The sequence below is a fragment of the Olea europaea genome, unplaced genomic scaffold (genome assembly GCF_002742605.1).
Source record: "Olea europaea var. sylvestris unplaced genomic scaffold, O_europaea_v1 scaffold969, whole genome shotgun sequence".
Classification (NCBI taxonomy): domain Eukaryota; kingdom Viridiplantae; phylum Streptophyta; class Magnoliopsida; order Lamiales; family Oleaceae; genus Olea; species Olea europaea.
Window position 1 is genome coordinate 276,242 of NW_019268191.1, and position 23,619 is coordinate 299,860.

The following is a 23,619-nucleotide window of genomic DNA, read 5'->3' on the forward strand; positions in this document are numbered from 1 at the left end:
ATCATGTATCACCTTCCTATCATACTACCATAGCCTTCCTAAAAAGATGTGCCTAGCATGTATAGGAACCATATCACACGTCACCTCATCATTATAGTTCCCAATAGTAAACTCACCAAGACTTGCTTATTAATCCCGAACTCTCCACATTCATTCAACCACTAGAACCTATCTGACTAAGAGCACACTGCATAACAAGTACCTCACTGACAATTGGGTACTCTACTCCATCACTACCACTAGTATCCTCCAACTAGGTCATTTCATCATCATCACTCACCACTTCTCCATTGTCACACAAGATCATTGTCCTTTTGTTTGGGCATTGAGATGCAATGTGCCTTGAACCCAAGCATCTAAAGCACTTGATATAACTATTGCTTTAAGGTAAATCTGACTTCCTACTTTCGTTTCTAAGAAGGTAATGAACCCAAAGAATACATAGTTGTTCATTTTCTTTTTAACTATCTCTCCACCTTCTCTACGCACATCTAACATGTCTTCCAAATCCACATGATATTATAACTCTGCTACGTTGGTTATATCCCTATTTAAACCATTCAAAAATCTGGACATTGTAGCCTCTCGATCCTCCTCAAAACTGGCCCTAATCATCGCTACCTCCATCTCTTGAACACTCCTTGAACCTTAAGCTTTGTAGATTTTGATAAAGGTTTCTATAATAATGACTATGGTAATCCACCTCCTATTTGTTGCCAATTGATCCCACCATATTATTGCATAATCAGTAAATTCTATCAATGTTAATTTTACCTTTTCCTCCTTAGAGTAATTATGCCAAATCAAAGATCAACTCTAACTTCTTCTCCAACTCTAAATAAACTTTAAGATCTTTTCTACCTTGGAATGAAGGAAATTTCATCTTAGTACTACCCACCAAATTTTGATCAATTCGATCTCTACCAAAGTCTCTAGGATCTCCTCTTGGGCCCCCTATCAGACCTATCGCTTCTATTCCTCATCCTACCCACTTTGACCTCTGAGATTTGGTCATCATCATCATCATTCTCTTCTTCATTCTCATCATCAAATTCAGCCATAGGATCATGCCAATCTCTTCTAACATTAGGAACTCCTCTAGGTTGCCCCTTTTTTAAGTTTGCAATCATTGGATCTTGCCGATCCATTCTATTCCTAAGTTCTTCAAACACCACATTCATCCACTCAAACTGTTGTTGCATAGGTTTCAACATGAAGAATTTTTCCACTCTCTAACATGATTCCACTCAAGTGTTTCACTCAATATTTACTTTTCCTTGATAAGAACTCACCACTCTTGCCTTTTTCCTCTATGCTTTCTTTGTCAAGTTCTCTAAGGAACTATTTGATCTCGATATAAAATTCAACCCCTATGAGGTTCAATCCTGCCCTACAAAAGAAAAAAAGGACAATGAATCGAGAAGGACTTGAGAAGGAAAGAATGAAGGAAATTGAATGAAAATGCTACAAAGAATTTCAAGAAATTTTTTCTTAACATCGATCCTTTTCTCAACAAGATTGATACCAAAGGATGATAAAGGTATGAACGACTAGAAAGATTGTATTTCTCACCACAAGAATTTCAAGGTGTTTCTTGAAATTTTGAATAAGCCTCTTTACTTTCTTGAAATTGATCTATGCGATATAGGTATTGAATTACTAGAAAGATTGTATCTCCTAAAAATCTCACGACAAGAATTTCGTGAAAGTGTCTTCTGTATTTGATGAAAGTCGTATGTCCTTGGAGGGGGATCTTTCATATCTTTCAAGATCCACCCTACAATATGGGGTAAAAAGACAAAATAAGACTCACTGGATCTTTCCTTTTCAGAGTTGTATTGAATTTGTTGATTCGTTATTCCGGGATAGTATTCGTATGTCCTATCTTCGGTTAAACCTTATCTTGACCAATGCCTCTTTTCTAGAATTTTTCTTGCAATTTTGGTTTTTTACACTAAATATGCGGAAAGATCATCAAAGAACCAAAAAAATTGATGAAGACTCAACAAACAAGACACAAGAAGAATTGAAATTACAAAATGCCAAAAGTTAAAGGATAAAAACCTGATTTTAGATCCAAATCTTTGATACCAATTGTTGTGAACCCACATAGAATTATGACTCTGGAACCCACAATAAATTTAAACAAATATTGAGAAAGATAAAACCAAAGTTTGAACTTGGCCCAATGATTTTTTGAATCAGAGAATCAAAATTATTGGTGACCTTACCTCATAATTACAAAAATCATGAAACCTTTGATAAGTTCTAATTGAGTTCAATTAAGAACAAACAGAAAGCAAATATTGCTTTATTAATTCTCTAAAAATAATGGTTTTTCACAATAATAGAGTGAGGCCTTATATATGCAACAAAGAAACCCTTAATAACTCATAAAATATCAAGAAAACATCAAACAAAGTTCTAATCAAAAACGAAAAAATTAAACTGCTTTAGATTGTTATACTGCATGCCTGTGCCGTTTAATTGGTTTGGCTATGGGCTGAAGTTTTGCCTCCGTACGCACGTGACTAGATTTGCCTGCTTGCTCTTGCGGCTTTCGGGCTACACTCCAGGTCCTCTTCTTCTAACTAAACTTGAATTAATGTACAAAGTTTGATATTGTCATCGGTCCATCTTCAACCACATGCAACGGATCCTTGCTAGCTGCCTTCCATGATTCTCTCATATTCCAAGGCAACTAATTTACACAACTCAACTCATAGTCTATAGGAAGGAGAACCGCATTCCGAATGTCTGGCCCAAGTGTATATACGCTGTAACCGCATCCGAATTTACCTGAGTGGCGAACCAGGGGGGAAGGTCACCACTCTCAGGAGTACTCAGGTGAAGTTTGGACACCTGAGTTATCAAAAAAAGAAAAAAAAATGAATGAAATATTTGCTCATGTTTTTTAAAAGCTAATTATAAATGACGGAATTCATAACTAATTAAAAATTCAAGTGTCCACATGAATCTATCAATTTTTTTTTCAAGGATATGCACAATATTATCACTGGATATGAATTACTTTATTTAAGTCAAGTCACACACAAATATGCATAATAAATCTAAAGAATTTTTTTCCCGAATTTATTTTTTTTTTTTTTTTTTTTTTTACCAAAAATTAAACCTTGTTTAAACACACAAAATCATTCCTAGAGATTAATAACACTATAAAACCTAAGACATAAAATTTAAGTAAAAGAGAAGAATTTAAGACTAGCCGAATAAATGTTGGATGATAGAGTTGGTCTTGAAACTTGTAGAATCTTTCATTGTCTTTATCCTCCGTCAAAAGGAACCTTTGTTCTTTTTGGCAATTTTCCTACAATTAAAATTATAAGCAACATTAGCAACAATTAATAAGGAGTAATATTCAAAATCCGAACAGTATTCAAACATATTAACTATATTACATCTACTTTGATTCGATGATATAAGTTGTGATTGTGTAAATTTGGATGCCTAATATGTAAATGAATAGAAGAAGTTTGAAATTATAGAGATAAAACTTATATAACAAAACAATTTTATATCTTTTATATGTTTTCAGTTTCATTTTTCAGAAATTTCAAAATTTTTTCTCACGTTTGACCGCGGTCAAAGATGTTGACTGCAGCAAACAGTGGCATTTGAGAGACAACAGGTCATGGCGGTTTGCAAACCGCAGTTGACCACGGTTAACCATAATTCTAAAATTTTTTAAACAATGGTTTTAGAATGACTACCTTAAAAATAAAAAAGAATTTAAATAATAAGTGTTTCCGCTAAATAATAATTATACATGCCTAGATACTAAATGCAGCAGTACTTATTTATATTTCGTGTTATAACTGATATTAAAGAGTTAAGGGTTAGAAAAATGGATTACTTCCCGTTAAGTTCTTGATTTATAGTCCCAAGCTAGATTACATTACTCATGGCAGTTCAAATTGGAATGTTTCGATTTTGCACTCCTTGCAATTTCCATCCTTATATCCTCTTCTCACTCTCCAAACCTTGAGTTATTTGTTCTCATCTGTACCAGGAATTCCCTCTAATTTAGATTTTCTCTAACGATGAATTTGTTGAATAGGTAGACCATCTTCATCAATATAGTTGCACTCCTCAAAGTCAGATGGTTGCTTGAATGGTATATAATATAATTTAAAAACTTGTGTTCATCTTCCACCCTAAAGATCTGCTTTCTCCATGTCAATCAAGGTTCGAGCAAAGAATGGACGTCCCAAGATTATTGGAAAATGTTCTTCTTCTATGTCTAGAACAATAATGTCCATTGGGAATATCAATTTGCCAACTTTGAGGAGTACATCCTAACCTTACCTCTTGAATGTTTGATGCTTCTATTTGCCAGTTGTAGTGATACTGTTGTTTCTTTCACTTCTCATAGTCCCGATTTCCTGTATATAGATAAAGGCATTAAATTAATACTCATGCCTGTATCACATAAAGTATTAAAAGAACAAGCTTCTCCCCAAAAATAGGTAAAGTGAAACCCTTGGATCCTTGACTTTGGGAGGCAACTTCGCAATCTTGCATTGCTTTGCTCTGTGAACCCCACAATTTCACATTTTGGAAACTTTCTTTTATTTAGTATCATGTAAAGAACCTTGATAACTTGAAATTTGTCTAGTTACATTCATGAACAATATGTTGATGTGAAGCTTCTTTAGTATGTCCAGAAACTTCTCAAATTGATGGTCTAGGTTGTATTTCTTTAGCCTTTTATGGGAATGGGATGAGTGATACGTATTCTTTGATAGAAACGGCCACCTTAGACTATGATTTGTCTCAATCCTCTTTCAAATTTCCCTCAGATGATTTTTTGATTCATCCATCACTTTGTCTCTACAATTGGTCTTTCAATTGTCATTTTCAGCAACTGTACTTCCACTTTTTTTGTGTGGTTGTTTTGAGCCTAATTTGTCCATTTTCAAGTCTTTAGGGAAAATGGATGGGAGGTATATATTCTCTCAGCTCCATCAGTCGCTTTTGTATTGCGAGGTGTCGATTCAATCATCTTCAACAGTTTTGAAGCTAGTACTTGCTCCATTGGATTAGTTTTTATGCTGCTGGGTAAGGCTCCTTTTGGTTTTTCAGAAATAGGAAAGGTCAACTGACCTATTTGAGTTTCCAACCCTTTAATAAAGTTGAATGACCTTGTTAAGTTGTCTCATTCTTTGCCATGAATTGGTCAATTTTCTATATCAATTTACCTAAGATATCTTCCAGAGAATCTCTCTTTTCTTATTGTTGGAACCCAGGTGGAGGCCATTGATGAAATTCTGGTTGTTGCTCCAAGAGAAATTAGGATGATTACATCATTGTAGGTTATATGTATCGATAATGCATTGTTTTGCTGACATGGATAATTATGTGCATAGTTAACTTTCGCTATCTCGTGTCGTGCAATTTGGCATTCCCCACTATTGTGAACTCCCCTCATGCCACAAACCAAAAATTTTGTTTACACTGAGTTTGTTAAATTTTTTGAAGTCTAGTAATCTATCATCTTCTTTTCCAAAGATGACATTTTTGCTAATAGTTTGGTAATGGCATCTATTTCATTGGGTGACTTCAATGTGATAGATCCATTTGAAGTTGCATCATTGATGTACGAAACTGGGTTCAATCCAGTGTAAAAGTACTAAACTTGCAAAGATTTTTTAATACCCTAATTAGGACACTTTCTTATCATGTCCTTTAATCTTTTCCATGCTTCATGAAAACTCTTTAAATTAACATGCTGACGAATTTATGTATGGATCATCGTAGGTCCTTATGCTCCCCCCTTGATAGAGAATACAACCATTCTCTTGCTTCATCACAAAGTGTATGTGGCAGGGGTCTCAATTTGATTGCTTCATCACACACTCCAAGAAAATGGTAGTTTTGATAGACGTACAAGAAGCGTGAGACATAATATGGATTTTTGTGAGACTTTCATTAAAAATAAGCCGTTATGAAAAAGTAGAATGATGTCCATCCTTAGTTGAAAGTTCGGTTGCCCACATGATGGATAAACATTATTTGACCCACTTAGTGCAACATGTGGTGTGACAAATTGCCCAAGTAGCAAGTCATCTTCATCAATATTCAACTGGTTGTTCAATCTATCGAGGTTGCAATGTTATGTACTGTTCTACCATAAAATTCTTTCATTGTTGCTTAATTCTCTATTTGGAAGTGTGTTTGATTCTGAACGAAATGGTACGAGATCATCGTCTCTTTGCATGCAAGGAAACCTAAAAAAGACATATTTAAGAACGAAATTTTAAATCAGAGCTAGAATTAATTGATAAAAACTAAAGCAAATAAAGTAGTCCGTGACGACGACACCAAAAACTTGTTTGTGTGACTCTGGAAGTATACGAGTTTTGACAAGTAATAAAGTGGATTTTGAGTCCAAGTGTCATTCCCACAGAGACTCCTATCTACCATCAATATTAAGCTAACCTAGTTTCAATTTAAATTAAAACTCTAACCAATTATCAAATTGAATTTTCTTTTATAACTAAAGTTTTAATAAATTAAATAGAGAAATCAAATTAACATAATTGAGAAAATTATGGGGTTAGGTAGTTAGGATTTCTGATTTCACTTAGGCTAAGTTCCTCGTTTCCTTTCTTACTTATAGTAAACATCTTAGTAAATAGACGGTACGTGATTAATTACACAATTATTGAACAAATTCTTGATTGATATTTGTATAAAAAATAATTGAAATTTTATTTTCTTCCTTGCCGTCCATTCTTTCTTCTCTACGTCTTCCATCTCTTTTTCTTTCTTTTTTTTTTCTTTTTTTTTAATACTTTCTTATCTGTGATGCCCCCTTTAATTCCAAGGCCAACTTCCTTTTCCAAATAGTATTTTAATTTTAATTGGAATTTCATTCCCATTCAATTCCTTCTCCAAGTGGTTTAAAGTCCAATTTTGAATTTTATTCAACTCCTTCCCTACTATTATCATTAATTGGCTTTGCATTCAATACTTAATGTCTTTCAAAGTTTGCAAGCCAGTCCCTTGGATTTCAAAAATGTGGAATTTTATCCCAAGAATGCACGTTTTATCCTGATTTCGTCCTTCTTGACCCGATCTCAACTACCTTCTAGCATAATGCAAAAATATAAATAATTAAAAAGTACCAAGTTCACACTAATCCAAACAAAAGCCATTTTTGAAGGTTTACATAAGTGTACATCTTACATTTATCACAAGGTGATTCAAGCACATAATTCATCCTTGAAAGTAAGGATTCTTGGCTTGTAATTCATGTTAAAGAAAGCTGCGATTTTTTACATTGGTATCTTGTTGTAAATGGAATTAAAGTGATGAAAAATGCATGTATGATACCTTTTTCGAAGCAGATTGTTATGTATAGATCATCTATAAATCTAAATTTAATAGGCTGATGTTTCCCAAACTCATTATCACGAAGTTACATAGTTGATTATGAATGACAACCCATATTTGGTTATCTATGTGTCCGAAACTTATATATATGAAGGTATTAACATTGAAAGAACTCCATTAAGTGATGATAAGTTGCAATTAACATATGCTCTTCCAAATAGTTATGTATATTGGACTGCATTATTTTAAGCCTCATTAGCAATGCCCCATTTCTTCTTCCCAATTTCTCTTTCCTTAGCTAATTAATCATTGAACTCTCATGATAAAGATAAGAGTTGGTTTAAACTTCTGATTCAAGTAGGAGTAATCTATTTTTCAATGGAGCTATCTAATTTAAATAAACTATTTTCGAGTGGGAGCTATCTAAGAGCCATTGAATTTCAAGGATACTCGGCTCAAAAAAATCCATATTTATGTACCAAGAGGAAAATTGAGGAAGGTGAGGGAGAATATATATATATATATATATATATATATATATATAGAGAGAGAGAGAGAGAGAGAGAGAGAGAGAGAGAGAGAGGGGGCAAGCTAGCAATGATCCTTTGCATGTTTCAGATGGATCGATTACAGGATCAATAGTGAAGAAGATTAAAAAAGTCATGTAAGGACTATTCAAGCAACGTGGGCTGGGTGGTTAAGTACAACAAGAAAGACACCAAACTTTTAGGATGGACATGAAGGAAGAATCAAACTTAGTGCTCTTTGCCACAAATTAGGGCACACGTTCGGGGATACAAAAATTTTAACCAAGGCCAAATCAAGTGAATAGTGATCATGACCCACAATACATAGCATGTACACAATACAAAGGTGGTTTTTTTCCCCCTGTTTAGAACTCTAATTGTTTGATTTTATTAAGAAATTTTACAAGTTATTTAGGGTTTCTTTATTATTGTCTATATATGAGGCATTATTCATTGTACAAGGAGACGAAGATATTTTTGTAGAGATTAATATACAAAGTGAGATAGTTCGTTTCCATATCTTGTTCTTAATTGAACTATCTCGAACTTATCAAAGACTTCCAACATTGGTTCTTGATTTAAGAGATCGTTGGGTTGAGTTTATAAATCTATTTTTGACTTTCGTGGGATTCTATCGAATCTTGTGTGGGTTCTAGTGTACATCTTGTAGTGAGTTTCGCATCAATTGGTATAAAAACTTTGGCTCTAAAATAAGGTTTTGCCTTATATTTCATGAGTTTTCCAATTTAGCCCCTATTTGATGCCCATTACGTGGAAAAATTAATGGGGGAATAGTATTTTTTTGAAAAATGAGTGGTTGAAAAAGAATGAAAAGTTTTCGATTTAAGTATAATATCATTTTATGGAAGATTATGTGGTTGAAAATAGGAGAGAGAAGAATGAAATATTATTTTAATGTAATGGGGCTCAAACAGGGGCTTAAGAATAATGTCTTCTTGTTGAATCTTCATCCCATTCTTTGAGTCATTCATATCAAAACAACCACATAAACAACATTCAAGAATGGTTTAGTGTATGTTTCCTAGTGCGCCAAAATACTTTTTTTCTTTTTTTGCCTTGTTTTCGATCTTTCTGTTAAGTTTGTGTCCAAACAAAATGAAATTCGAAAAAAATGGCAAAGAATCATTTTTGAAGTGAAAAAAATGGATATTAATTAGAGATAGTATGAAGGTGATTTTCTCCTTGAATAATTAGTATCAATTTTACTCCATTAAGACATTTACTAAAAATTTAGAAATAGCAACAACTTTCATTCTATTTGTTTAATCCAAGATAGCAGTAAAATTATTCAGCCCCCGTTTGGCCCCCATTTTCTAGAAATGAAAATGGGTGGAATAGGGTTTTTTTTTTTTTTTTTGAAAAATGAGTGGTTGAAAAGGAAAGAAAAGTTTTCGATTTACGTGTAATATTATTTTATGGAAGATTGTGTAGTTGAAAATAGGAGAGAGAAAAATGAAATGTAATGTAATTGAATTTGATGGGGGTCAAACGGGGGTTCAATTTCAGACATTGATAGCATTCATGAAGGCAAACCAATCAAATTAAACCCTCGAAATTCATAGTTTACAATGCAACCTTTATAGGCCCCCATGATTTTTCTTACAATTATGTAAAATTTGGAATAAGAAACAAAAACATAAAACTGAACCCTACTTAACATGCAATACCTACATACCCAAAATACTCGCATGCTCATATTTGGTCATATATCCTCAGATGTTTTCTAGGGCGTTCAATAGGTTCTTCCTCCTATTTTTCTTCGCCTTCACCTTCGCCTACAATGTCATTTGGAGCCTTTTTATTGTTATTGTTCTCTTCTTCCAACTCTACACCTTCCTATCAATTGCCACATAAAACAGTAAAATTAATCGCTGATGGACCAGGAAAACGTTATAAGTTATAATATGCAAACATAAAAAGAAATAAAGCTTCTTACATTGGGTTTTGGATCAATTGGTTCATCTTCGTATCTACAAAAATTCTAGTTATTGAAAACGAAAAACTTAGCTATATCCTCATCCCAATAAATAAGTTTTGAGAACAATAATATAATTAAATTAAAAAATTGACGAATTGCACAAATTCTCCATCCATGTCATAGTCCTCATCAGCCATTGCATCTGTGTGGGTTTGCGATTTGTTTGTGGGGAGGATCCGAGTAATTATTGCCCCGACTTTTTGATTAATGGTGACACCGTAATGGAAGAGCCACTAGTTGGCACCACTAGTTGGCACTATCTCGTTATCTCCAGCATCCTCGATGGGTTTTCCATCTTCTTCACTTACATCTAAGTTGGGTTTTGAGCGTATATATTACGAGAGTAAAATTTTAATTAGTTTTATGGTATTATTCTAACTTGTTATTTTTAGTATTGAATTCTAGCTCTACACTACTTGTATTAAGATTACCAATGTTAACTCACGCTAAGTAGTCTGATCTTTAAGTAGGATTATATCATTCACGCTCAGCTGTGTTCTCTTTAATTACGGTTGAAGAATACAGTTTTTTCTTTAAGTTACTTCAATGGAACATCATTCGAATATAACTCACTTGAGATTATCACAAGTTACAGAACTTGCTGCTGCAGGTTCAACGAGTGACTTAGCTTAACTTACAATCTTCCCCTTTGACTTAACTTAATTTCAAAAACATCTTTCGAATTTTTAATATTATTTTTGCAAGTGTGTGCCGAGTGTTTGCATAATAAAGTACATGAACTACTCCGCCTCAGTTAATTCTCAAATATAACGCACAATTACTACTCTCCCTCAGTTAGTTCCCATAGATAACACACAACTCCCCTGATACGAATCCATATAGCAATTGAAGCTATGGAACACACAACAAATTCGATCAAACCCAAGAAAGTTAAGACTCAAAATTTGGAAAAAAAAAAGCTCGGCCTGATAAATTATTGCGCAAACAATATCTTGACCTCGTAATCATAAAACTTACAAACCTTACTTGAATTGTTGAATTACATAAGAAGTTAACTCTTGATAAGTTTGGGATTAATTCGCTGAAGAATGAGTTGAAAGCAAATATGCCTTGCTATCTCTCAAATTATGTTACAATGAAAATGAGTGATTCCTATAGGTAACTCATAAAATCCCTAATTAGAATGGAATTTAAGTCTAGAGGTATCGAAAGATACCATAAAACTAGAGTTTTAACTAACTAGGATTCTTTCTGAAAATTTAAAAATTTGTCGTTGAACTTGGGCTATGTAGCTGCTAGTTCTTCAAAAATTTTCCCTTTTGTTCTCAGTATAGAGTCATATATGCCTTGGTGAACTATCGGTTGCATAATTGACATCCTCAGCTCCTTCTGTTGCTTAACGAAATTGATCTATCTAGTTTCATTTTTCCATGCCCAATATGAAACTTGTCCATTGCTTATTATGATCGATATTTCATCCACCGATGGCTTCTTTAACTTTCTTTGGTCGTGACCTAGTCATCGGTGCTTCCTCCATGATCAACGATTCCTTGTCGTTGCTAGCTCTTATACCATGAATCTCATCATTTCCTCACTTTTCAAAAGGATTTGTCCTTGAATCTTCACCTACATCAAACAAGGGAAGATTAGAAGCATTGCAGAAACGATAGTCAATAGCTTACTATAATGAAAAACTAAGTAATGCAACTCTCAACTATCCAACATATGACAATAAGTTGTATACACTTAATCGAATTTTAGAGACATGGCAGAACTACCTGTTAAAGACATGGTAGTGATAAGATACACTGACTTATGATGAAATTTTAGATTCTCTATATTTGCGGTGATTCAATCTCAAAAGTATTGTTAAAGTGAGGTAGACTTTTGCCAATCACCCACAAATTATGCATGTTGTTAGTAGACAAAAAATACTGCTTATGCTAGACAATATACGGTTCATAATTCAAGAAATGTTTTATTTCAAATGTGCCAGCCACCTCAAAAGTTATTCTTGCTAGCATTATCAACACTCAAAAAGAGATAAGGCTTTAATATAGTAAATTTATTAAAAAAGATTCCCATTATTCAAAAGCTGATAAGACAAAAATAATGGCAAACAAAAGAATGTTATGAAAATGTATTGATTTTGAGGAAACATTTGCACCAATTTGAACGACCTAGGCCTCATGAAATTTCTTTGACTGGTCCGTTATGTGAATTTATAAACATCTTCTCAATAGAACATTTAATCAATATGAGACAATTAACTCATGTCATGTAGTCGTAATTGACTTTTAAATAGTTATCCATAATTCAGGTAAAAAATCATTTTCTTGTGGATTGCCTTAATGCTCCCCAAAAAGCTATGGAAATTTTCTATGAGCAGCTTAAGCTTAACAATGGAAAGCTCTTTCATTATATATTTTGATCATATTTATTTGGTAAAATCTAGTGCAAATCATAACCAAAATGCCCCCATGTACACATATTATGTTGTACATTTAGGTAAAAGAAGCCATATTAATGTGTAGGTTAAACTGTAAGGGTAGCAATTCGTGCTAAAATAATTGTTGGAGGTAAGATCACCTCTAGTTTTAAGTGATCTATATCTCTGATTAATGGTTTCTATATAGTGGGTAAAGTTGTCAAATGTCCTGCCCTATATTGTCTATATACTTAGAAATTTTAGGTTCACTACATAAACTTGATTAAAGACTGAAAGCAATTGGGCTTTCATTAAAAGTTGGGGTTTATCATTCGACAAAAAATTTTCTCATTATTTTTAATATTGTGGCTGCAAAACACCGTCTCAAGAGTATTTTTTGTCACACTAACAACATGTTGAATCAGTTTTCTGTAGACTCATTTGTGTAGACAGCTTATCCTTTTCAACATGATTTGTGAAAGTTGTCTTTTGACAGTGTTGTATGATTTAAAAAAAGAATGTGAATCTCGGAATAAAGCTGACCAATAGAAATCACATTCTAGCAATTTCTCGTCGTCCACTTTGATCAAATTGGCCTCCACATGCATAAGAATGACAAAAGGTGAGAATCCAAATAATTTCATTTTCAGGAACATACATTCTTATCACTTGATCTGCAAAGTGCTTCCATAAGTATGGGTGATTCCACACATAGCATCACTCTTGACTTAGATGAAAAAAGATGACTGTTTTAAATTGATAAATTTTGTCCGTTTAGGAGACGTGTGCTCCTACATTATCAATAAATAACTATTTTGGTCCATGCATCAACTTAGTGAAATAATGGTTAACAACTTCATATTTGTAGTAATTAGTTCAACACCTGTTAAACCAAATGGCTATATAAGATGATTAAGAGGAAAGGCTCCAATTTGAAATTTTCGGAACTTGGGTCCCTATCTTTAAATTTCAGTTTAATTGTGATTACTTAAACTTGATTTGGAGGGTTTATCGTAGTGGATGAGATACGTCAATGACTGCTCAGTGCATTAGTATTTTTTTTTATTGAATTAAAAAAAACTCATAATTCATTCATCCATTAATTTTTTTTCCATCCACCATTAGAACATCCTCAGCTAGACTCGACTATTGCTGTGTTTATAAAAATTATGTAGTATGTTGGAAGGAATCTGACCTTTACTATTTGAAAATCGGTTGCATAAATAAATAAATATAGAGCAAGTGTCTAATTTATAACCTATGAATTGGATAGAAGTTTTGGGTAAATTGGACTTCCACTTGTTGTAGGACACTTGTCCTATATTTATTTATTTATTTATTTATTTATGCAACTGATTTTCAAATAGAAAAAGTTGGATTTCTTTCGCCATACTATATAATTTTTATAAAAACAGCAGCAGTCTAAAAATAAAGTTTGAATGTGATTTTTGTTTTGTCTCTCCAAAAAATTTATTTGATCTATCAAGGTAGGATAACGAGATACAATTGTTCTTGTTCCATTAAATTAACTCATTTCTAAATATGTGAGGTCATGAACAACCAATGGGTCCAGCCTTTCCTCTAATTGAATCGTGTCTAATTGAGGATGTTTTGATGGTGGATGAAAAAAAATTAATGGATGAACGAATTTTCAGTTTTTTTTTTAATTCAATAAAACAAATACTAATGCACTTAGCAGTCATTGATTTATCTCATCCACTACGATTAAACCCTCCAAATCAAATTTAAGCAATCACAATTGAACAGAAATTTAAAGATAAGAACCCAAGTTCAAAAAATTTCAAATTGGAGCCTTTCCTCTTGATCATCTTATATAGCCATTTGGTTTAACAGGTGTCGAACTTGGAGATTGTATTTATCAATTCAAAAACATAGTCATCTTTTTCATCTAAGTCGTGATGCTAAATACTATGTGTGGGATCAGCCATACTTATGGAAGCACTTTAAAAATAAAGTGAATGAATGTGCATTCCTGAAAATGAAATTATTTCGATTCTCACATTTTGTCATTCTTATGCATGTGGAGGCCACTTTGATCAAAGAGGACGGCGAGAAAAGTGCTAGAATGTGATTTCTATTGTCCATCTTTATTTCGAGATTCACATTCTTTTTGTAAGTCATGCAACATTGTCAAAAGACAACTTTCACAAATCATGTTGAAAAGGATAAGCTGTCTATAGAAATAAGTCTATAGAAAAATGATTCATATACAATAAGAGCATGTCTATATTGGTTTTCTCCCTTGCTGTTGTCGTGTGGACCTTTTTGGTAATCGATTCAACATGTTTGTTAATGTGACAAAAAAATACTCCTGAGACGGTGTTTTGCAGCCACTATATTAAAAATAATGAGAAAAAATTTTGTTGAATGATGATCCAATCCTAAACAGATTGAGTGGACACAATGAAATGATGCAGCTACTTCCCAAAGATAGGAATGTATATTTACTATATTCAAAGGGCAGGAAATGAACAATACTTTAACAAAATAACGTTTTTGGTCCATTTCTCCTCATTTTGCCTTGTTTTCTTTCCTTTTGTGGTTTTGACCTGCAAAAGCGATAATTGCACAATTATGAATAGAAATTCACTCATTTTAATCAATAATTAGCTTGTTAAAGTCTCCAATTAGTGTGCAAAAACATACCTATTAGAAGTGTTCCTAGCCATTAAAATAGTTTATAAAGCCTTAATATAGTGGACACTGTTCAAACACCCTTCCAAGTGAAATCCCTTCAAAATGGTGATGCCTCAAGAATAGGTATTGGATCTATCTTGATGTAGAACGGAGGTCAACAACTTACTTTAATAAAAACTCTGTAAAGCAGCTCTCAACTATCCAATATATGACAAGAAGTTGTATGCAATTGTTCAAATTTTAGAGACATGGCAGCACTACCTTACTACTATTACTTTGAATTAACTAGGATAGATATGAGTTAAGTGTTACACTAACTTTCAACAAATCTACAAGTTCTGATGAGAACGTGTTCTATGGAGCAAGGCCAACAATCTTTTTACAATATATTGTTGATTTTTTCTACCTATCCAATGCAAGAATAACATGTGTGCATGCTTGACATACAATTTTGGAAACCACTGAATAACATAGCATGCACAAATTGTATTAAGATTCAATGTTGTCCAATCTCCCATGCTGCACATATACAGCTTGTTTCACACAAATATTTTTGAAGAATTTTTAGTTAAAAAGTGAGAAAAAGTTGTGGCTAATGATCCTCGTCTTCAATAATTCATTTTCAAGAGAGATCCTAGAGACTTTGGTAGAGATCAAATTGATCAAAATTTGGTGGGTAGTATTAAAATGAAAATTCCTTCATTCCAAGGTAGAAAAGATCTTAAAGTTTATTTAGAGTGGCATAAGAAGTCAGAGTTGATCTTTGATTTGACACAATTACTCTAAGGAGAAAAAGGTAAAATTGACATTGATAGAATTTATTGATTAGGCAATAATATGGTGGGATCAATTAGCAACAAATAGGAGGAGGATTACAATAGTCATTATTATAGAGACCTTTATTAAAATCTATAAAGCTTAAGGTTGAAGGAGTGTTTAGGAGATGGAGGTAGCTATGATTAGGGCTAGTGTTGAGGAGGATCAAGAGGTGCAATGGCCAAATTTTTGAATGGTTTAAATGGGGATATAACCAATGTAGCAGAGTTATAACATTATGTAGAGTTGGAGGATATGTCTCATGTGCCTATGAAGGTGCAAAGACAATTAAAAAGAAAATGAACAGCTAGGTATTCTTTGGGTTCTAATCCTTCTTAGAAATCAAAGTAGGAAGTCAGATTTACCTAAAAAGAATCGTTATATCAAGTGTTTTAGATGCTTGGGTTCAAGGCACATTCCATCTCAATGCCCAAACAAAAGGACAATGATCTTGTGTGACAATGGAGAAGTCGTGAGTGATAATGATGAGATGACCTAGTTAGAGGATGCTAGTGATGGTGATGGAGTAGAGTACCCAATTGTCAGTGAGGCACTTGTTATGTAGCGTGCTCTTATTACACAAATTAAGTTGGATTATATGGTGCAACAAAGAGAGAACATCTTCCATACTAACTGCTATGTCAACAACAAAGTATATAATATGATTATAGATGGAGGGAGCTATACCAATACAGCTAGTACAACCCTTGTAGAGAAATTGTGCTTGTCTATGTTAAAACATCCTAGACACTATAGGTTGTACTGGTTGAATGAATGTGGAGAGTTTAGGATTAATAAGCTAGTCTTGGTGAGCTTATCATTGGGAAGTATAATGATGAGGTGACGTGTGATATACATACTAGGCACATCATTTTAAGAAGGCCATGGTGGTATAATAGGAAGGTGATACATGATGGGTACAAAAATAGGTAAAACTTTGTGAAAGATGAAAAATCAGTAAATCCTGTTGCATTAACACCAAAACAGGTTTGAGGAATCTAACACATCCCTCCCTAGTTTAACAACTTCTTTGTTCTAGGAATTCGAAGAGGTGTTCCCAGAGGACATGTCTAATGGGTTACCACCCATTCATGGCATTGAACATCAAAGTTGATTTTATACCTAGAGCTGTCATTCCAAATAAGTTGGCTTATTGAAGTAATCCTGAGGAAACCAAGGAGCTTCAAAGGTAAATGGAGGAATTGATGAGCAAGAGGTATGTGAGGGAGAACATGAGTCCATGTGTCGTACCAATGCCACTTGTGCTGAAGAAAGATGGAACCTAGAGGATGTATATGGATTGTCGGCCATCAATAATATAATGGTAAAGTATTGCCATCTTATTCTTAGGTTAGATGATTTGTTAGATGAATTACATGGCTTGTACATATTTAGTAAAATTGATCTTAAAAGCGGTTATCACCAAATTAGGATGAGGGAAGGAGATGAATGAAAAACCGCTTTTTGAGCTAAATATGGGTCGTATGAGTGGTTAATCATGCTATCTAGACTTACTAATGTACATAGCACAATTATGTGATCAATGAATCATGTTTTTCAAGCATTCATTGGTAAATTCATAGTAGTTTGCTCTGATGTTATTTTGGTATACAGTACTGTTATTATAGGGCATTTAAGATATGCGCTTGTAGTCTTAAGACAAGAACAATTTTAAGCTAATTTTAAAAAGTGTACATTTTGCAAGGAGAAAGTTGTTTTTCTTGGATACGTTGTTAGTGCAAGGGGAACAAAAGTGGATGAGGATAAAATCAAGGCTATCAAGGAATGGTCAATACCTAAAAGCATGGAAATGAAGGGATATTGGCTCAAACATTTTGGTAATTCCGATGGAAGTGAGTCCACCATCACATAAACTGATGAGTTAGGTAAATAAAATATTGTAATAATAACTAATATTTCCACGAAGTAAAAGAAACAAAAATAAGTATTTTTGTTAAGGAATTTGAAAATTTCCTTATGAAACAAAATGAACCAATTGTTGATATGATTACTCGTTTCTTCAATATTGTTAATGGCCTTAAGGGGTTTGATAAAGTATATACTAACGGTGAACTTGTAAGCAAAATACTTAGGTCTCTCTCGGATGATTGGAGCTCATAGAGAATATTGATAGAAAATACTAAAGATATCAACACATGTATTAGAAGAGCTCTATGGAACATTGATGACATATGAGCTAAATTGTATCGAGACAAAGGAGAAAACAATGAAAAACATTTATCTGGCCAGGTTCCTTTTGTCTATATATCTTTATTATTTACAATTTCATGTATAAATTTCCAACATGTCTAACGTTTCTGTACAAAATAATTGTTAAATTCTTACATGGATAGGGCCCATGAGTATGATTGTTTCATTTTACATAGACTAACAGATTAAAAATCATAAGATTAAACCAAAAGATGATAGGAATTAAATGACAAATTTATAATAAATTGTCAAGTTAGGAACTAATGCTAATAAGAATGACAATTGACTTCTATGCTATGTGGAACCAAATTTCTAAAATTAAAACATAACATAATTAAATATTTTGTTGTAAATGATAAGTTAATAAGTGATGACAATTGTTCCACCTTTCCCAACTTTTCTCCGTAGCCTCCCAGACTCCCACTACGTCTACTTATACGTGCTTAATTCAACTTATTCAATTATATTTTGCTGAAATCTACCATGTCTATCCACATCTGGTGCTCTCTACCTTTTCGCACCAAACCCTCTATTTCAGGTCTCTTTTTCTTTGTGAACTACTGATTCGGGATTTCATTTTTCTTTTTATCGAAACATTAAAATGTGATTTGGTGGGTGTTTTTGTCCCATTTGGCTATAATTGTAGTGACAATATTATGAGTTCTGTAGTAGTTATGGCATTAGCTAAACCTACCTCATTGGTTATTAATGATTTCCTTATTTCCTACCACATTGGTAATAGTTAATGATGCGCAATAATCAACAATCACTTTCATAGTTCTCTAACATTTGATAACGACTTATGGTGATGTTTAATGATTAATTTTCAATAAAGACAAATAGGGCTCAAACAATTAGAAATGCAATTATAAAAAGTCAGTGTGGCTTATCTGCATTTTCCCTTGCATTTACCACTGTTTGATACGTATCCTTTTTTTTTTTTTTTTTCAAAAATGCTTTCCAATACGCTTGGCTTTACTACTGTTTGATATGTATTTTTTTACAACAAAGCCTCAAAGGTTCCCTAAAAGGGCATTATCGTTTCATGTTTAAATTGATCATTAAACATGAAAAACACAACAAACACCCTATTGCATTTCAAAAATACCACTAATCTCCAATCTCCTTTATTTTTTAGTATTATCTACACCACATGGTCATCTTTTCTTACTGTACCACCAAACTCGACAAACACGAGTACTTTTTGACCTCCTGAACTGTAATTCCCAAAGCCCTCCTGGATTGCGTGATGTTGCACCAACTCCCGAGTTTCTGATTTCGTCTATCTCACATAGATTCTCGAGAACTCCTTGTACCCCAACAATTGGAACTCCCCTCACCTTCCCTAATCTTCAACCTTTGATAGATGCTCTAGAAGTATGGGTTTTTCATGTTTTGTATTTATGGTTTTGATGTTTTCAATTGCCAATATCAATGATCGTTGATGGGAGATAACAAAAAAGATCAATAGTGGTTGGAGGACCTGTGGTACCAAGATTATCACTTATGGAAACTATGAGGAAAAAATTGGTTGAATGATGAACCAAATAATAGGAAGGGGGTTTGAATAGTCTCCATTGTTTTAAGGCTTTATAAACTATTTGATAGGAACACTCTATAAATAACTATCTGATAGGTATTTTTTGCACACTTATTGGAGACTTTAACAAGCTAATTATTGATTAAATTGAGTGAATTTCTATTCATAATTGTGTAATTATGGATTTTACAATTTAAAACACCAAAAGGAAAAGAACAAGGCAAAATGAGGAGAAAAGGATAAAAAAAATGTATGAAACCATGAAGTTGGGGACCAAAGTGCACAAGTGCCAAAAGGTTTGTGTTCATCTATTGTGCAATTAACTAATTAAAAGTCAGTGTGTGACTACATGACCTGTGAGGCTTTGTACTTCCTTAGTTTTCTTTAGTGTGGCGATTCATTCACAATTACAAAGTCAGAAAGTCTAATTTCAACAAAACCCACTTTTCCAAGAAGAAATGTTCTTTCTCCACTACCTAGGGCAAAACATCTAATCTTATGGTTTAGAACAAATTCTAATATTTGGGGACTTAATTGTTTGTCTTATTAGGATATAGAGATTTTTGTTTCGATACTTTTTCTCTCTCTTCAAAACAAATGCTGTAGGAGCCATTTTAGTTAAAATAATTTCTTATTCGAGATTCTATCCTCATAAAGGGTTTAATAATATTCCATTTATTTCCAACAATGCCAGCATAGTAGATACATATAACTTGAATTGTATCATGTTTTTCCGTTATCATGTTCATAATGTCTCTAATAGTACAATGAGACAAATATATCTTAAACTAACCAAAGTTAAGTTCTGATGGGATCCGGTGTGTTAGTGCTGGTATGCTCGCACACATCAATAATTGCGGTCTGAGCATAGTTGATGTTAGTCCAATGTTGGGAACAATCTTGGCTTAATAAGGTATCCAATAAGTCTTAGCTAGTATAAAATATAGGGTTCATAATTCAAGAAATGTATTATTTCAAATGTATTTGCCGCCTCAAAAGTTACTCTTGCTAGCTCTAATGACACTCAAAAAGAGATAAGACTTTAATATGGTAACTTTATTAGAAAGATTTCCATTATTCTAAAGCTGACAAGCCAAAAGTAATGGCAGACAAAAGAATGTTACGAAAATGTACTGATTTTGAGGAAACATTTGCACAATTCGAATGACCTAGGCCTTGTGAAATTGCTTTGACTAGTCAATTTGAAATTATAAATATGTTCTCATTAGAACTTTTAATCAATATGAGACAATTAACTAATGTGCTGCCATGGCCATAGCCATCATAGTCATAGAATACTATGGGCGGGTGAATTTTCTACTCTCTCTAGTATAACACATTATGAGTATGAATTTCTAACACATGAAAGGTCTACTAGCATCTTTGATAGGTCCTACATTAGAGCACCTAGAAATAGGCCCCGAATGGTTAGTAGTCTCTCAAGCAATGGAGAGTCATCTCTTTCAGGCAGCTACTCCCAAATCGAAGCCCCTTATAAGTACACATGATTGACCCAATGCACCTGAAGAGTCACAAATTGAATTAGTCCCGAAAAGTTATTTTCAATCTTTTTTAGTTTTTACTCAGACAAGTAATGAAATTTGTCCTATGTATTTCATTATTGTAAAGAGGAGGTTCAAATGATTAAACAATTTATACAACAAAAATATACGAAATAGAAAAAGATGACTTCTGCAACAATATCGTTGCGTAGTTCCAGACTGTGATAGTCTCGGTTGAGTATCGACTAGCCCCCAAAAACCGTTTGACAAGGTAATCTTTTGATTACCATATTATTATCGACAATGCTTAATTAATACATTTTTGTTTGCTAGAAATTACATATGCATAGGGATTTAAATTGGTATGTTTTATGTGCCGCTCGCCCGCTCCTATGGCCTATAAACTCTTAGTGTCTTTAATGAAAATTAGCTTCATATTTAATATATTCATTTTTCTTCATCTTATAATTTAAGAGATTATTCAAAGTAATAACAATCAGTCCAAAGGTTAGTCTATACCCAAATAAAAAATGATTGGGGTAAATTATGTAAAGATATATTGAATTGTAAGGATTACATACACAATTACTCTATATTATTTAGACATTTACATTCCCCTTTTGAATACCAAGAGAAAATTTCCCTTTTTTTCTTTCCTTCGTTTTTTTTTTTTTTTTTTTTTTGAATGGTAATGATGAAGACATGGGCTTTTGTTTTAGGATGAGAATTCTGTAAGAAAATGTACAGAAGATGAACAAACTGGAAAAAAAATACACATGAAGTTAGCCAAACAAATTCTTTGTTTTTTCTTTGTCTCTCTCTCTGCATATAAATTTTAGCAGGGAAATTTTAAGATATTTGCCTATTCTCCTCCGATACGTTTACATGTTCTTCCTTGTTCAAAGCCTCAACATCTGCATGCCACAGGACACTAATTGGTTGAGGAGTTATGGCCCTCAATGTCACTCCATTGAAATTAGTATCCATTTTTGCAGGTTTATGTTGCTTAAAATTGTTAAGCCGAAACCCTTCCTTGGCCTTATTGACAAGTTCATGTAATTTTTTTGCTGCACCGACGGGGTTGCTGAATTAATGATCCCCTAGGAAACTTTTTGCAAAATTTAGTGATGAATGAGATGATTTTTAAAGTTTAGAGATCCCGTGAAATCCTTTTGCAAAGTTCAGTGATCAATTGGGAGTGATTTTTAAAATTCAGTGATCCTGCGAAAAGTTTTTGCAAAGTTCAGTGACCATTTGGGTTATTGCTCGTACTTGTTCTATTATCATCTTGATGGCTTTCCATCAAATTACATATCTCGACGATCCCACACATCAGCATCTCGAGCTCTCATTTATTTTCAAATTTCAAAAATATTTTCAAGCAATGCATATAATGAGTAAATTATAGAAGAAAAATAGAATTTAACTGTCTGACTCTCTCCACTTTGATTTTCAGATTCTCAAATATCTTTTCACCCAATGCATTTAATGTGTCAAATTGAGATTTCTACCTTCAAAATATCAATACATAAAAATAAATAAAAATTGTTATTTTAGGAGAAGAAAAATATGACTTGAATAGATTAATCAATATCTTCTCGTGAAATAACTTTATGTGACTTCATAATGAATTCAAAGGTTAAAGCTTTGTTAATTATCATACACAACTTATACACTTTCATGTTTCTATTCTATTGAGATTGAATTGAATTTAGACCTACTCAAAGGAACAATTGTATTCGCTGGATACAAGCTGAGAAGATTTCTCATTCCAAGCTAATGGGTGCAACTTTTGTGCAAAATCATACATAGATGCACAATGCTAACATAGTTTCTAGAAAGTTAGTGACACCAATTAGATGATTGCTCTTCTAGAGTAAAATTCATCTCTCTAAGAGGCTTTGATAATTTCTACTATCAAAACTTGAAATCATCAAACAAATTGTTACATACAAATTCTATCTTGTTATTCAATTTCAATAAGTTATAATTTATATTGACTTAGAGTTAGTCTCCTACTAGCTCAATCAAAAAAAAAAAAAAATACTAACATAACTAAATCAAGATTGAAAATGAAAAAAAAGGGGTCACTGATAGAGTAATAAATTGAATATATATCATTGCGATGCAAAAATTAACTTTTAAAGTTCAATGTGATATAGCCTTTGTTTGGGTTTTGTTTATTTATTTATTTTTAATTTATACGTTGATAGAAATAATGATAGATAAGTGAATCGTATATATAAAATCTATTAAATATATAATTAAAATTAATATTAGACTTAAAAAAAAACTTTTTAGCAAAAAAAAAATTAAAATAGAAACAATATAACTTGAATCTACTATTCTACAACAATTAACAACAAATTTTCTTCTTCCCTCATCCTAATTTGATGATAACAACTTTAAAGATCAATTTTACAAAATATGCATGAGCCTAAAAATAGGATGACAATACTTTACCATCATATTGTTGAAGGCATGGTAATCCACACACAATCTCCAAATTTCATCTTTCTTTGGCACTAGTAGCATTGGCAGAGCTCATGGACTCATACTTAGGGAGCCGTCAATGTATTGGATTTTGATCCGAATCCGATCCGAATCAGACGAAATTAATA